We start from the raw sequence: 13,697 nt of genomic DNA, 5'->3' as shown, positions 1-13,697 counted from the left end.
ATTCATCACAAATGTTTCTTAGCTTTGACGAATTTAGATAGATAATGTGGTTGGGGAAGCTGACCTCAGGGGCTGGTTGTTTTGGTTACTTTGCAGAATCTCCTGTTGCCTCCTATGGTTATCCATGTGGGCCTGGGGCTTGCTCATCATTCTGACCTATTTAGCATGGCTTGGGGGCAAGGACAGAGGAAGGGCCTGTGGGGTGGTGACATTTGAGCTGAAGGAGCAGGAATGTGTCTGGAAAGATGGACCAAGAATAAGTCGGGTACCAGTGGAAAGGCCTGAGGGCCAGGCCAGAAAGTTTTAGGGTGAAGCCAGCACAGAGGAGTTGAGAAGCTTAGATATATCCATTTGGCACTTTTCAAAGTATAGAAACAATACTTGTTTGGTGGAAAATGTGGAGCTGATTGGAAAATATTTAATAATTTAAATTACCTTTAATTTTACTACTTAGAATATAACTGCTGATAACATTTTTATTGTGCCCCGCTTATCTTTTTTCTATGACTGCTTGGTGTTTTTCCCTATCTTTGTTAAGTAGGTCATGTAAGTTGTTCCTTCTTCTTCTTCTTCTTTTTTTTTTTTTTTGTTAAAGTTTGTATTTATTTGAGAGAGAGAGAGAGAGAGAGAGCGAAGAACACACATGAGCAGGGGTAGAGGCAGGGGGGAGGGAGAAGCCTACTCCCCGCTGAGCAGGGAGCCCAACATGGGGCTCCATCCCAGGACCCTGGGATCAAGACCCGAGTCGAAAGCAGATGCTTAACCATCTGAGCCACCCAGGCGCCCCAGTTGTTTCTTCTTATAAGGACATGATGAACATCCTCATGTAAATAAAGTATTTCTATAGATACTCACTTTGGGTATATTTCTTGCCAAGGAATGACTAGATCAGAGGAGATGGGAACCATTTAAAGGTTCTTTTTTTTTTTTTTTTTTTTTCATTTAAAGGTTCTTAATACATATTTCCAAACTGCTTTTCAGAAAGGTGGTACTAATTTACATTTGTGTGAGTACTGTATGAGCTTACGGGTTTTCTCCAAGCCTCGTCCACCATGAATGTCCTTTTGATCTGTTCAGTCTGATGTGAGAAAATGGCTTCTATGGCCATTTTATTTTTTATGACATTGATTAGTGAGGTTAAATAAGTGTACAGGTTATTGTATTTGGCAAATTGTCTCTTGCTGATTTTTTTCATGTGGCATGGGCACATCTTATTGATTTGTAAGAGTTTTGTTTTGTTTTGTTTCTCATAGTTAAGGAAGCTGAAAGATACGATTTTTCACAGACATGCTGCAGTGATCCCTGCAGGTGTGTGAGGGCCAGGGGGCGCTGTTCAGCAGGGCTGTGATGTGATTACACATCCCAGTCATACGGTCCTGGTCATACCATGACCAGCTGGTGACTTGTATATGTATCCAGAGGCAGACTTCCTGGATGATCAGAAGTATTGGCTCTTGTTTTATAGGGATGAGCAAAAAGGCCTGAACTTCAAGTCAGAATTTGAACCCAGGTAGGCTGAACCTGAGTTCCATGCTCTTTGCTTTAGCCATTCTGCTTTCCTGGCCTCCTGGTCTCCCTAGTCATTTCCTTCCATGGGTTGGCCAAAGAGCCTGTAACAGAGGAAGACCTGTGAGCATCTCACAGTTAGCCAACAGGGCGCGGGGGAGCACTTGCCTTACTCTGCACCTGTCTTGGAGAGAGGAGGTGGGTTAGTGGCCCCAAAGTTCTTTGGGGCCTGCATGCTGGAAGCAGGGGCATCTTAGCATGGGCCCTGGAGCCCTCACCAACGTGAGGCCTGTGTGGCGTGGAGCCCTTACCCCCGATGCTCGCTTCAGCCCCAGCTTCTCGTGGAACCCTCTCTGCTCCTGCACTCCATTTCTTCATCTTCCTTCCTTCTCCAGTCTTCTGGAGAACTTGACTATTCAAATTCTGGTTAGGTGCTTTCTCATCAGCAAATAAAATTTCTGGGGTTGGGCTCCTTGTCTTGGAGTTCTGTATCTCCCACAAGATTCATTAAAGGTTGTGTGTCGATCGGTCATGATGATTTCTGGGAGGGAGGCAAAACTGACTGTCCCTGGGACAAGAAAACTGGAAAAGCACAACCCTCCTGCCGACTTGGTCAAAAGCTCCTGGTTACTGTCACACTTGGCTTGTCCCTAGCACATATGGTTGTCAGAAGGTGGGGTAGTGCTAAGTCAGCTGTGAAGATTAGCAACTGGTTGGGCAGTGAGAACCAGGCTTCTGGTTTCAGGAGGAATTTCTTGAGTGTAGTGATTAGTGTTGGAGAGCAAAAAGAAAATATTGGCATGTCAGTATTTATTTCTAGTACTGAAGTACCACATGTTAGCATGATGTGTACCCCTTTCAGAATTAGCCTGACTCCTGGCACCATATTTTATTTTATTTTTTGCTAGTTGTGATCCACTGAACTGATTTTAAGACCCAGTAGGTTTCAATCCACAGCTCAAAAAACACCAATACCCCTGAGATAGGAATTGTTTCTGTTTTACAGATGAAAAAGCTGAGGCCCAGAGGTGACATGAACTCTCCTAAGATCACACAGCTAGTACTGCTTTCCCCCTTTCCCCATTCTTCTGGGGGCACTCTTCTCCTTGAGATAGACTTGCTTCTTTGGAAAGTCAGTTGCAGCCTTTTTTGTTTTTTTTGTTTTTTTTTGTTTTTTTTTTTTTTTTTGGTTTGTTTTTGTCTAGTTCACCACTCCCTCTTACTTGTGTTTGCAAGATTGATATTCATTATTAATGAATGTACTTTAGTGAATTCTAGGATTACAGTTCTCAAGTACTGAGAATGTATTTGTGATGATGAGTAGTATACATTTGCTCATTATTTTGGAAGTTGTGTAATTTGGAGCCTTTCATGGTATTCATCCTCTGCATCCCCCTAATAGAATGAAACTCTACAGGTGCATAGTTGGCATGCAGGTGTGAAGGTGAATTGCACTAGTTATAGACAGCTCCCCGCTGTCACCAGCTGCAAAGCATGATGACTCACATTTCTTTCTCTGTGTGTAGAAGCCTGTAGATAGATTTCTTCTCACCTGATGTCTCCTCAGGCCTCAGAATACAGGGCCTGCAGGGCCTGTGTGTCTTGTTGGTCCTGCTGATCTCAAGCCTTTCTGGTGGAGAGCTTATTGCTCCAAGCCAGGACCTCTTGGAGTAAGTGGCTCTGGAACAGCAGGGACTGATGTTTAACTATGCGTTTCTAGAAGCCCTTGAGTGGGCACCGAGTCTGAGGACCCTCTCTGATAGTGAATCGCTCACTCGCTGTGTCCATTCTTAGGTCAGGCCTAGTTCTAAGAGCCTGGGCCATCTGCATTCTCCGTCCTTGATAGAGTTATCTGGGAGAGAGGCAGCTTGGAAACATTCTGAAGACAGGTCTGCAGTGGCCTGAGAATGAGGGAGGATCCTCTGGGATTCACATTTGAGCACTGAAGCACAAAGTCTATATTATTGGGGCAGATAGCATCTTCATTCATTAGTGCCTGAGTCCTGTCCAGGCAGAACAATTGAGATTTCAGGCACTGAAAACAAGATAGCAGGCCCCTAATGGAGTCCCTCATGCTAAGCCTTACATCACCAAACTGAGACTTAATTAGTTTCAGCTGTCCCAGAAATGGAATCTAGTCAAAAGTCATCTGACAGCACCAGTTAGGTAATCTGCCTGATAGACCCTTGTCATCCCCTAAAGGAAAATGACTTCACAGTAGCCAGTCTGCTTTGGCTTAGCATGACTTCCTTATTCCTACTCACTTCTGTCTATAAAAGTCTTTCATTTTGTACAGCATCTCAGAGCTCCTTTCTGTCTGCTAGATGGGATGCTGCTGTATTCATGCATCATTGGATACGGCCAATAAAATCTTTATTTAAGATTTATTTAAATTTATTTAAGTTTATATATTTAAATTTCACTCAGCTTAATTTTTTTTTTTTAAACAAAGAAAACCGAGGATAATGTCGTTAAATAAGTGTCCTCATTGCAGAGGTGCATAATAATCTTTTGGTAGAAGATTTGCAACCCCGACCATTTATAAGAAAGCTTTTTTTTTTTTAATTGATGAAGCAGGTACATTTTGGTTACCTAGAAATTTCACTGTAGGTTAGTGGAGTTTTTCTTAATACTAGATGACTGAGGTGTTAGAGCTTATTCTATTAATCAAACCTCAACTTCTCAGCTGAGATGGAGTTGGGTGGGGACAACAGCCAGCCTGTCCACAGTGCGATGACTAGAGGGGCCGCTACAGCTGTGCTTGTTACACAGATGGTGAGTAAGTTTTTTGGTTGATGCATCTGTCTGTCTTTGCATAGAGTGACAACCAGTTTGGCAGGGGCTTAGCTTCTGGAAGTACAAGCTGAAGGAAGCAGGTATTTCCCTTTTGCAAGATTGCTGGACGGAAGAGCAGCCAGCAGCTGCTGGAGATTATTTTCTTATTCTACTACCCACCTTCATTCTGGAGGTTTGACGTCTCATCCTTAGAATGTTCTTGGGAATTTCTCGTTCTTTCCAACTTATGGAATAAGCAAATCTGTGTGAATGCCGTGAGCTGGTGCCGTTTTGTGCAGAGTGGCTGGCTATGTGAGAAATTATGCTTGCCATTTTAACCTACAGACTCAGAGGGGAAAACTCCTTAACTCTTCCTTAACCTGCCATCTTCTCTCTCTTCCTCCTTTTGTGAAGAAACCTGCATTGGGGACCTTGTATATATTAGTCAGTGTTGTAGGCCATGGGGGATATAGCAGTGAATAACCGAAGTCCCTTCCACGTGGACTTTGTGTTCCAGTGCGGGAGTCAAATGTGTAATAATTTCAGGTGGTAGTGATGTTATGAAGAACAAAGCAGGTGTTTTTTTTTTTTTTTTTTTTTTTTTTTTTTTTTAATATGGGGGTAGCATTTTGAATTGTTTGAAGCCCTTCCACTAATGAATCTGATTGGCTCAAAGGACAGATGTGTTCTTACTCTTTCTGGAGCATTTTCCATTACTCAAGGGAAATATGCAGAGACTTCTACCTTTTGTAGGGCAGGACTGAACCATTTAGGGCTCTGAAAGGTTTTATTCTGCCCACTTATTCCTTATTCCTGGCAACATTATTTACTGTTTGCAGATAGAGCTCATGACCACTCTGGGTTTTATGGGTGCCCCAGGGGATCTCCCTCACCAGCCTCCCTGGCCCCAGTCATTTTAACCTTTGGGAAAGGCTGAAAATGCAGCCCTTTTCGTCATTAGTTGGATTTGTATAGCTGTAGCTCTAGGGGTGGTCTTCCCCACACAAATGCTGGCACACCATTATTCTAGTCTTTGTAGATAAAACATTAATGACTTTGATTAAAATTTAGTGAATTTTGGGGCACCTGGGTGGCTCAGTCAGTTAAGTATCAGGCTCTTGATTTCCGCTCTGGTTATGACCTCGGGGTCATGAGATTGAGCCCCATCTGGTCGGTTCTGCACTGGGTGTGGAGCCTACTTAAGATTCTCTTTCCTGGGTTGCCTGGGTGGCTCAGTGGGTTAAAGCCTCTGCCTTCAGCTCAGGTTATGATCCCAGGGTCTTGGGATCAAGCCCCGCATCGGGCTCTCTGCTCCGCAGGGAGCCTGCTTCCTCCCCCCTCTCTCTCTGCCTACTTGTGATCTCTCTCTCTGTCAAATTAAAAAAAAAAAAAAAAAAAAGATTCTCTTTCCCTGCCTCTGCCCTTCCCCACTACTCCTATGTGTGTGTGCTCGCCCTCTCTTTCTCTCTCTAAAAAAAAAAAAAAAAAAAAAAAAAATCAATGAGTTTTAAGAAGACAGTTATTTACCTTTTACCAGATTCAAGGCAAGGAACATTCAAGATAAACAAAGATGAATAATGCAGTCCCTACTTTTGATGAGCTTGAAATCCAATCCGCTTACGGGAAGGTCCGTCTTAAAGTAAATACAGATGGGCAATGAATGGTGTGAGAGAGGTATGAGTTACATCCTGTGGGAACTTTATTCGTAGGAGATAAAGCTGGTGGGAAGAATGGCTGTTAGTTTCCTGGGGCTCTTCTAACAAATTCCCGGGAACTGGGTGGTTTGAAACAGTAGACATTTATTCTCTCGCTTCTGGAGGCTGGAAAGCTGAAATGAAAGTGTTGGCAGGCTTGCATTCCTTTCAGAGTCTCTAGGGCAGAATCCATGCCTCGCCTCTTCCCGGCTTCTGGTGACTATTGGCATTCCTTGGCGTATGGCCACATCTATGTCTATGCCGTCTTCACATTGCCTCTCCTCTGTGTGTCCAAAATTTCTGTGCCTCACTCTTAGAAGGATACAGGTGATTGCATTTAGGGGCCAACTGGATAATCCAGGATACGCCTTCTTTCAGGACCCTTAATTCAATCACACTGCCATATGAGGGAATATTTATTCTTTTGTGTTGTAAGGTAATTATTCACGGATTCTTGGATCAATTTATTTTCCGGGAGGGCCATTTTTTATTCCTGCCTGCTACAGATGAGAATCAGGAAGGACCTTCCTTGAGTCTTGGTGGCTTCTAAGATGGGACTTGAAGCACGAGCAGGGAGGAGAAAAGGCAAGGAGCAAAGGGGGAGAAGAAGGAAGGGTGGGATGTAATCAGGGCCAATGGGTAATTAATTGTGCCTGGATGGAGCATGTGGTGTGTGCAGGGTGTAAAGGGCCTGGAGTGGAGGTAGTTTGTCTTTAATTCACTAGGCAGAAATGAGTGGAGATGGGGGATGATAGAGCTGCGCTTTATGAAGATTAATCTGGGAGTGTGTGCAGAATAAATTAGAAAAGGGAGGAACTGGTGGAGAACCAATTGGGAGGCCATTGTAGTAGAGAAAGGTTGACATGCAGACGTCAGCAAGGGTACTAGCAGTGGGAATGAGAATAAGGAAAGACCCTGTCATAAGAGGATCACACAGTTTGAGAATTGATGAGGGGATCCTGTGTGTGTGTGGGGGGGGGTTGTTAACAACAGTTCAACTAAATAAATTTTAAGCAAGATCTAATTGGTTTTTATTAAATGATTCATGAATTGGGCCTCATCCTATCTAGCAAGTAGAGGGGAGCTCTGAGGAGTTGTACGGAATGGAAGGTTTATGGGGGCAGGGGGTGGAAGAAAGTTACTAGCAAAACATTCCAGGCAAGGGGAGAGAAGCTGGGGATCTTCTCATGTAGATAACCTTATCTTCCTTTGGGGGATAGAGAGGGTCCATGTGGCAGACTGACAGGCACTGATAAAAAATTCCTGACCAACCAGTTAAGACTACATTTCTGGGGGAGGTTGAAGCTGCAGTTAGATTCGGTGTTAAGCTCCAGTTTGGGAAGTTGGTGTAAGTGATGCCATTTGGGGCCTGTGGCTTCCAACAGGGGCTTGGAGACAGTGGTGAAGATCAGTGTTTCCCATGGAGTGCGTCTCAGGTACATTAGCGCCTTGAAGGAGAACAGAAGGAAGAGCTTGTGTGGTTGGAAAGGAGGTGATGAGTTTGGACCTATCGAGTTTAAGGTGCTGGTTGGACATCAAAGTGTCTTACTGGCAGGTTGAAATTTAGAGCTTGGGAGAGAGGACATAACTAGTGTCCTGGAGGATAAGCCAACAGAAGAGACGCTGATGGCAGTGGATTGCTCACTAAGGATAGGGTGTACAAACACAACCTGCACTTAGGGAGTGTGGGGAAGAAGAACAGAAAAGTTGTAATGGGGGGCACCTGGGTGGCTCGTCATTAGGCATTTGCCTTTGGGTTGGGTCGTGATCCCAGGGTCCTGGGATCAAGCCCCACATCGGGCTCCCTGCTTGGCGGGAAGCCTGCTTCTCCCTCTCCTACTCCGCCTGCTTGTGTTCCCTCTCTTGCTGTGTCTTTCTCTGTCAAATAAATAAATAAAATCTTTAAAAAAATGTGTTAATTGGAAAAGAAGAAAAACTAAGACTGTTTTAGTTATAAACACAGAAAGCTGCTCAAATTTTATGAAAAAGGAATTCATTGGCTTATGTAACTTAAAGACCAAGGGAATTCCAGCTTCAGGCCTAATTTAATCTAGGGGCTCAAAAAAAAAAAAAAAAATCTAGGGACTCAGATGTCACCAAGCCTCGGTCACTCTCTTTCACATTGCTTTTGTTTTCAGGCTTCACATGGTTGCAAGATTTTCCAGCAGGTTAAAGTCCCATGGCCAACTTCATGCCTTCTTCCTGGGGGCCCCACAAGAAGTACAGGGAATCGCTGTGATTAGTTTGTGTGTCCAGTGAAAACATGCCAACTGTGACCCAAACACATTTATCAATATTATCAAAACTTATTGGTTGTTGAATGCTATCATTTTGTCAATAGACTAACGGTTTAAGGTACGTGCAGTTGTTAAGCAGCGATTTTAGAAGTTTTGGTAGGGCTTGATTGTAATGTCCAAACCAGTGTTCTCTTTGTATTGAACCAACGATGATTAGATTTCCTATTGTTTTTCCCTCTCTGGGGTCAATTGTTGGGTATCTCTGGTCAGTTTTTCCAAATTATCATTTGGCAGAACATTCTTTTGAAACATGACAGAAGTTAGGCTGTTGGTTTCCTTGAGAACAGTGTTTTTGGCAGAAATTTCGGCAAGGTGTTCAATTTGGCATCCAGGGATTCCTAGGAACCTAAATAGTAGCCAGAGCAACCAACAAAAACATGGCATCTAATAAATTTTGGACATAGGAGCCATGTTTAATTTTGTCCCCATTGGAGGTAGGGATACCTAGTTGTTTCCATAACATTCCAAATCAGGAGTTACCCCAAAGGCATAGCAGCTATCAGTATAAATATTTACTGTTTTGCCCTGGGCTAAGCTCAAGTAACTCTTTTGGGCTGAAGCTAAAGGTAAAGGTGCTGCCTCAGTGACTTCAAAGGAGTCACACTAGCATACCCAGCATAATATTTACCATTTTCATCCTGTAAATAAAAATAGCCAACCATGAAAAATTTGCATTGGTTATAGGAGTTTCCTGTAAATGTCACTGAAAGCCAAAAGGTAATCTGTCTGCATTAAGCAGTCATGAGGAGTTCTCTCTGGATGCAGAAGTAGTTCTTGTTTCCAGATCAGATGCCCTAAATATGGAACCTGAGTTTGAGCAAACTGGCAGGGGAGTGGGGAATATATATATGTAGAGAGAGAGAGAGAGGGAGGGAGAGAGCGAGACTTTATGTCCCTTTAAGGCCCAAAGTGGTTGTTGTTTTTCTTGTTTGTTTGTTTTTAAAGATTTTTAAGTAATCTCTGTACCCAGTATAGGGCTTGAACTCACAACCCCAAAATCAAGAGTCATATGCTCCATCCATTGAGCCAGCCAGGTGCCCCTAAGGCCAAAAGTTTTAGCAGATGAGTGCTGTCTCCTGTGAGGAGATTTGAGAAAGGGAGCAGAGAAGCAAATCATATACATATTGTAACCAACTAGAGCCTGCAGAAAACTTTATATCCTCCAAATCAGCTTTTAAGGTTTATAAGGAATTAAGAAGGTTTGCCTGTGTAACCCGGAGCATTACTGTCCAGGTTTATTACTGTTCTTCCCAGGTGAAAGCATAGACGATACTGTCCTTATGGACCGGAATACTAAAAGTGCACTATATAGAACAATCACAGGGAAGGAGGATTTGCTTTTAGTGGGAAAGGACATCAGTGTGTGGGGGTTGAAAACAACAGGGCGCCCGGGGATAATGTTACTTATTGCTCTGAGGTCCCAGACTAGCCTCCATCCTGGGCCAGGGGTCTTCTCACAGGTAAAGTAGGGGCTCCCAGGGCCTAGCACAGGGGATGATAAGGCCCTGAGTCTGTGGTCTCCTACTCTGGGCTTGATGCCTTAAAGGGCTTCTTTATTTATAGGGCATTTGATCTGGGGAGAGGTGGCGAGGGATCTGTTTGAATCTTGGTGGGAGGCGTGCTGTGAATCCTGCCAGTATCAGTTGAGGAATCTGCCCATAAAGAGGGTGGCAGCTGACCCGATGGGAACAAATGATCCGTGTCCCCAGACTCCCCTATCGTGCCATCAGAGATGGAGCAAACAGAAGAGGCGGAAGGCTCATTTAATCCACCTGGTTGGCAATTTTGATTCTAGAGTTATTTGCTTCTTTCGGGAGAAATTCTGGCATAATACTTTTCTGAGAAATCTTGTCCCAGTGAATGAATGGGATGGAGAAACTAAGGAGAAAAGGGTGGGAATCTCTCCAAGGGTCTAACTGAAAAGATAAGGTGCAGAGACAGGAACCTTTGAGGTTTATGAGAGACCCCCCGCCGCCCCGACACACACACACACACACTATTTGGGCTGTTTTCATGCTCTGATGCCTGCAGGACCTGCTTTCCAGGACTGGCGTTGCATATGGAGAATGTAGCTATGGGGTCAGTAAGACAAAGATTTATTCTCAGTCTGAAGAGTGGTTTCTTCAGGCCAATTAAGAGTGGGGACTGGGAAGAGCCCCTGTAGGTCCTTGGAGCCCCATTGCTGGGAATTAGGAGGACGTTGGAAAGGCTGGCAAGAAGGCTGAAGGCTCCTGGAATGCTTAAGTTTATAACAGTCTTTTTTCCCATTGCCCTGGCCCTTTGCACCTATAGCAGAAACCAAGGGGTTTTGGTCTGTTTAGGGGCCGTCATTGGCCAGAGTTGAAAATCAAGAGTTATAGTGGTCTTTCAGGTGGTCCTTGTGGGTGTGAGTGAACTGATTTTCCAAGCTAGCTAAATGTGGAGTAGACGCAGTTTCCCATTCCATGCTGTTCCTTCAACTAAAAAATCCTGGTTCAACCTGTTAGTAAATGAGAGCTAAATGCTACCCAGGTGGATTCTCTAAAGGAAGACTAGAATCTTCCCCGGAGACACTTTGGAGTTGGTTATAGTAGTTACGACCAGGTCATCAGGCTGTTGTGTGCAAATCTGAATTCTGTTCCAGTCAACAGGCTTAGGAAAAGCTCTGTAATTGCCTGGTGGAGATTTCCAGTGAGCGTTCTAGGATCTTGCCAAAGTTAGGGGTTTTTTTCTCTAAATGTTTTAGGATGTTCTCATGGGGCTAATTTCATCCAGCGTTTGGCATGGTCCTCCCCAACGAGCACATGGCCTGGCTGATACAAATCTTAGAAACTGGGCTGGTAAGTTGGAATAACTATGTTAAATTCTTCAGCGAACATGGATCCTGAGTCACTTTAGGAAACTTTAACTCTGGCTCGCAGTCTGACTTTGGTCCAGGGAATATAAGAGATTTGGGATTTATTTGGATCCAAAGACTTAACTTTTAAAAAAAAATTTTTTTAAAGATTTATTTATTTATTTGACAGAGGGAGACGGTGAGAGAGGGAACACAAGCAGGGGGAGTGGGAGAGGGAGAAGCAGGCTTCCCACCAAGCAGAGCCCGATGTGGGGCTTGATCCCAGGACCCTGGAGTCATGACCCAAACTGAAGGCAGAATATTAACGACTGAGTCACACCCACGCACCCCAAGACTTAACTTTAAAGCGGCAGGTTTTATTACATTCAGGAAAGGAGGGAGTGGGGAGAGGTTCAGAGGAAAAGGGAAGTTCAGTGAAAGGGTCAGTATACAAAGGGGGGGGGGATGTAGCAAAGGTAGGAACTGAACACCAGATAAATTGGAGATAGAAAACAGGAAAGGAAAAAAGAGGCTTCAGAAGCCCCCTTTTCTACTTTGCTTGCTTCCATTAGTATAGAAGAGGCATTTTGAGATTCTTGGTAACATTTGGAAGCTTCAAAATCCCCAAATCCCAAAATCATATTCAGTTTTAACAATTTTAGAGTCATGGCTTCCCATTTCAGTTTTGAGAAAGTAAGTTTGGGGAGATTGAAAGTTCTCTATAATGGCCACTGAAGTTTTAAATTACTTTTGTTTAAGTTGGTCCATTTAGTTAGAAAAAGAAGACTCAGAGGCCGTTTAGTCTTCTTTCCATGATTTGCTTGGCTCAGTTAATTTAAGAAATAATGTTTTGCACAGAGGCCATCTTAGAATCCTGAAAACATTTGGATCCCTCAAGGTACCAATTAAAATAGGCATCCCATTCAGGTCTCTCTCTGTCTTTCATTTAAGGAGCCACAGCTTTCTAATTTAGTTTGAGAAAAACAAGTTTGGGGAGATCGAAAGTTCCCCATAGTAGCTATTGGTGCTCTAAATTACTTTTCACTAAGTCAATCTGTTTGGTTATAAATGTGCATGTGGAGGGGCCATAGTTTTTAAACATAAAACCAGGGAGGGTCCCAGAAAGGGGGACACCTTCAAAGTATTCTGATGACTGGGATCCCATATCTTAGAGGTTTTTCTCTAAGGAGAAAATGCCTGAAAGCACAGTTTAAACAGGAAGAGCCTGGTTCGAGAAGGAATCAGGCCCAAGGCCAGGACAGTTCCAATAGGAAGTCTGACTCTGAAACGGAGTCAGACTGAAGGGCAAAAGAGTATTCTCATAAGAAACAAGACCTTAAGATAGATTTCAAATAAAGCCTGGAGAGCTTGGACACAAAGTAGAGCTTAAAATCCAGGAAAAAACTTAACCTTCACCCTCCAGGGTTGTCGAGAAAGCAGTGAGCCCATTTGGCTCTATGGGTACTGGCACCTGTTTGTCACCAGCTTTGGAGTTTTGAGGGATCTTTCCTGGGTCCCACTTCCTACCACAACTAATGTTAACATTAAAAATAAAAGTCACATTACCAGCAAAAGTGGGTTTGTACAGAGACTTGTAATCTGAAACAAGAAAACTACTTCCAAAACCATGGGCAAGTTAACAGAGAAGAATGGTCTTCCATGGAGGAGAATGGGGGAAGGTGGCAAAGCTGTTTCAAACAAAAAGGCCATGGGAGTAAACTGGAATAGTAGCTTTTCATTGGCTGGGTTGGGACTGTCTCTCATTGGCTGGGCTGTTACCAGGGAAGAAAAAGAACCTTTCTTCCTCCTGCTGAGATAGTAAAGTAGTAGTGACTTGACCTACTGAATTGAAAGGTAGTGTCTTCCTGTGGGGTCTGCACTTGACTAGGAGTGGTAGGGCATGAGAGCTTCCCCTGCTGGCCTCCTGACTTCATTGTGAACAAGGTGTTCTTTCCTTAATTTTCACAAGTGATATGAGTTTTAGAAAGACTACTGGCTCTGAGGAGAAGGGAGACTGGAGGGAGCAATTAGGAATCCATTGTAGATGAGAGATGATGGGGCTGGGATGAGCCTGGGATGAGTCACTGCTGAGATTAAAAAGGGTAGATTTGATATGTTTTGGCTGTGGATTCAATGGGACTTGCATTTGCAAATAATTTGCAAATCTAGTTGCAAATAATCATGAAATTGATTGGCTTAAACCTTTCTCTGTCCTTGCATTTCAGGTGTTGGTCATCCTCAGGCTGTCATCAAGGTGCATGCCAGTGCTAGTAGCACCTGATTTCCTTTTTCCTCAATGCTAGTGAGGGAGAGAGAGCTCAAATGTCTCCCCCATGGCCTTCTTATCAGATTCTAGAGCTATATTTCAATTGTACCATCTTAGGCCAAGTGCCTACTCTAAAACAATCATGGCTTTGGCTGGGGATAAAAATGCCTCTTCAGGAACCTGTTGCTGTGAAAAAGGAGATGGAATTAAAATAATTAGTTTGCACAGACTACTGTGTGCCATCTAGGAAGAGTGGAATGGATTTTTGGAGGGAGCCACCTGTAATGTCTGGTACCTGGGGGAAGATGAGGGGAGAGGAATTAAGCATCACTCCCAAGTTTCTG

The 13,697-nt window shown here is 43.7% G+C and overlaps 1 protein-coding gene across 1 annotated transcript in view; it reads left to right on the top strand.

Annotated features, from left to right (window-relative positions):
- Window positions 1–13,697, top strand: part of CDS2 (CDP-diacylglycerol synthase 2) — a 63,541-nt gene that overhangs the window by 16,315 nt on the left and 33,529 nt on the right. The gene's annotated exons all lie outside the window — the stretch shown is intronic.

Source organism: Lutra lutra, chromosome 9 (genome assembly GCF_902655055.1).
Source record: "Lutra lutra chromosome 9, mLutLut1.2, whole genome shotgun sequence".
Taxonomy (NCBI): Eukaryota; Metazoa; Chordata; class Mammalia; order Carnivora; family Mustelidae; genus Lutra; species Lutra lutra.
This window is presented reverse-complemented; position numbering and strand designations above follow the sequence as displayed.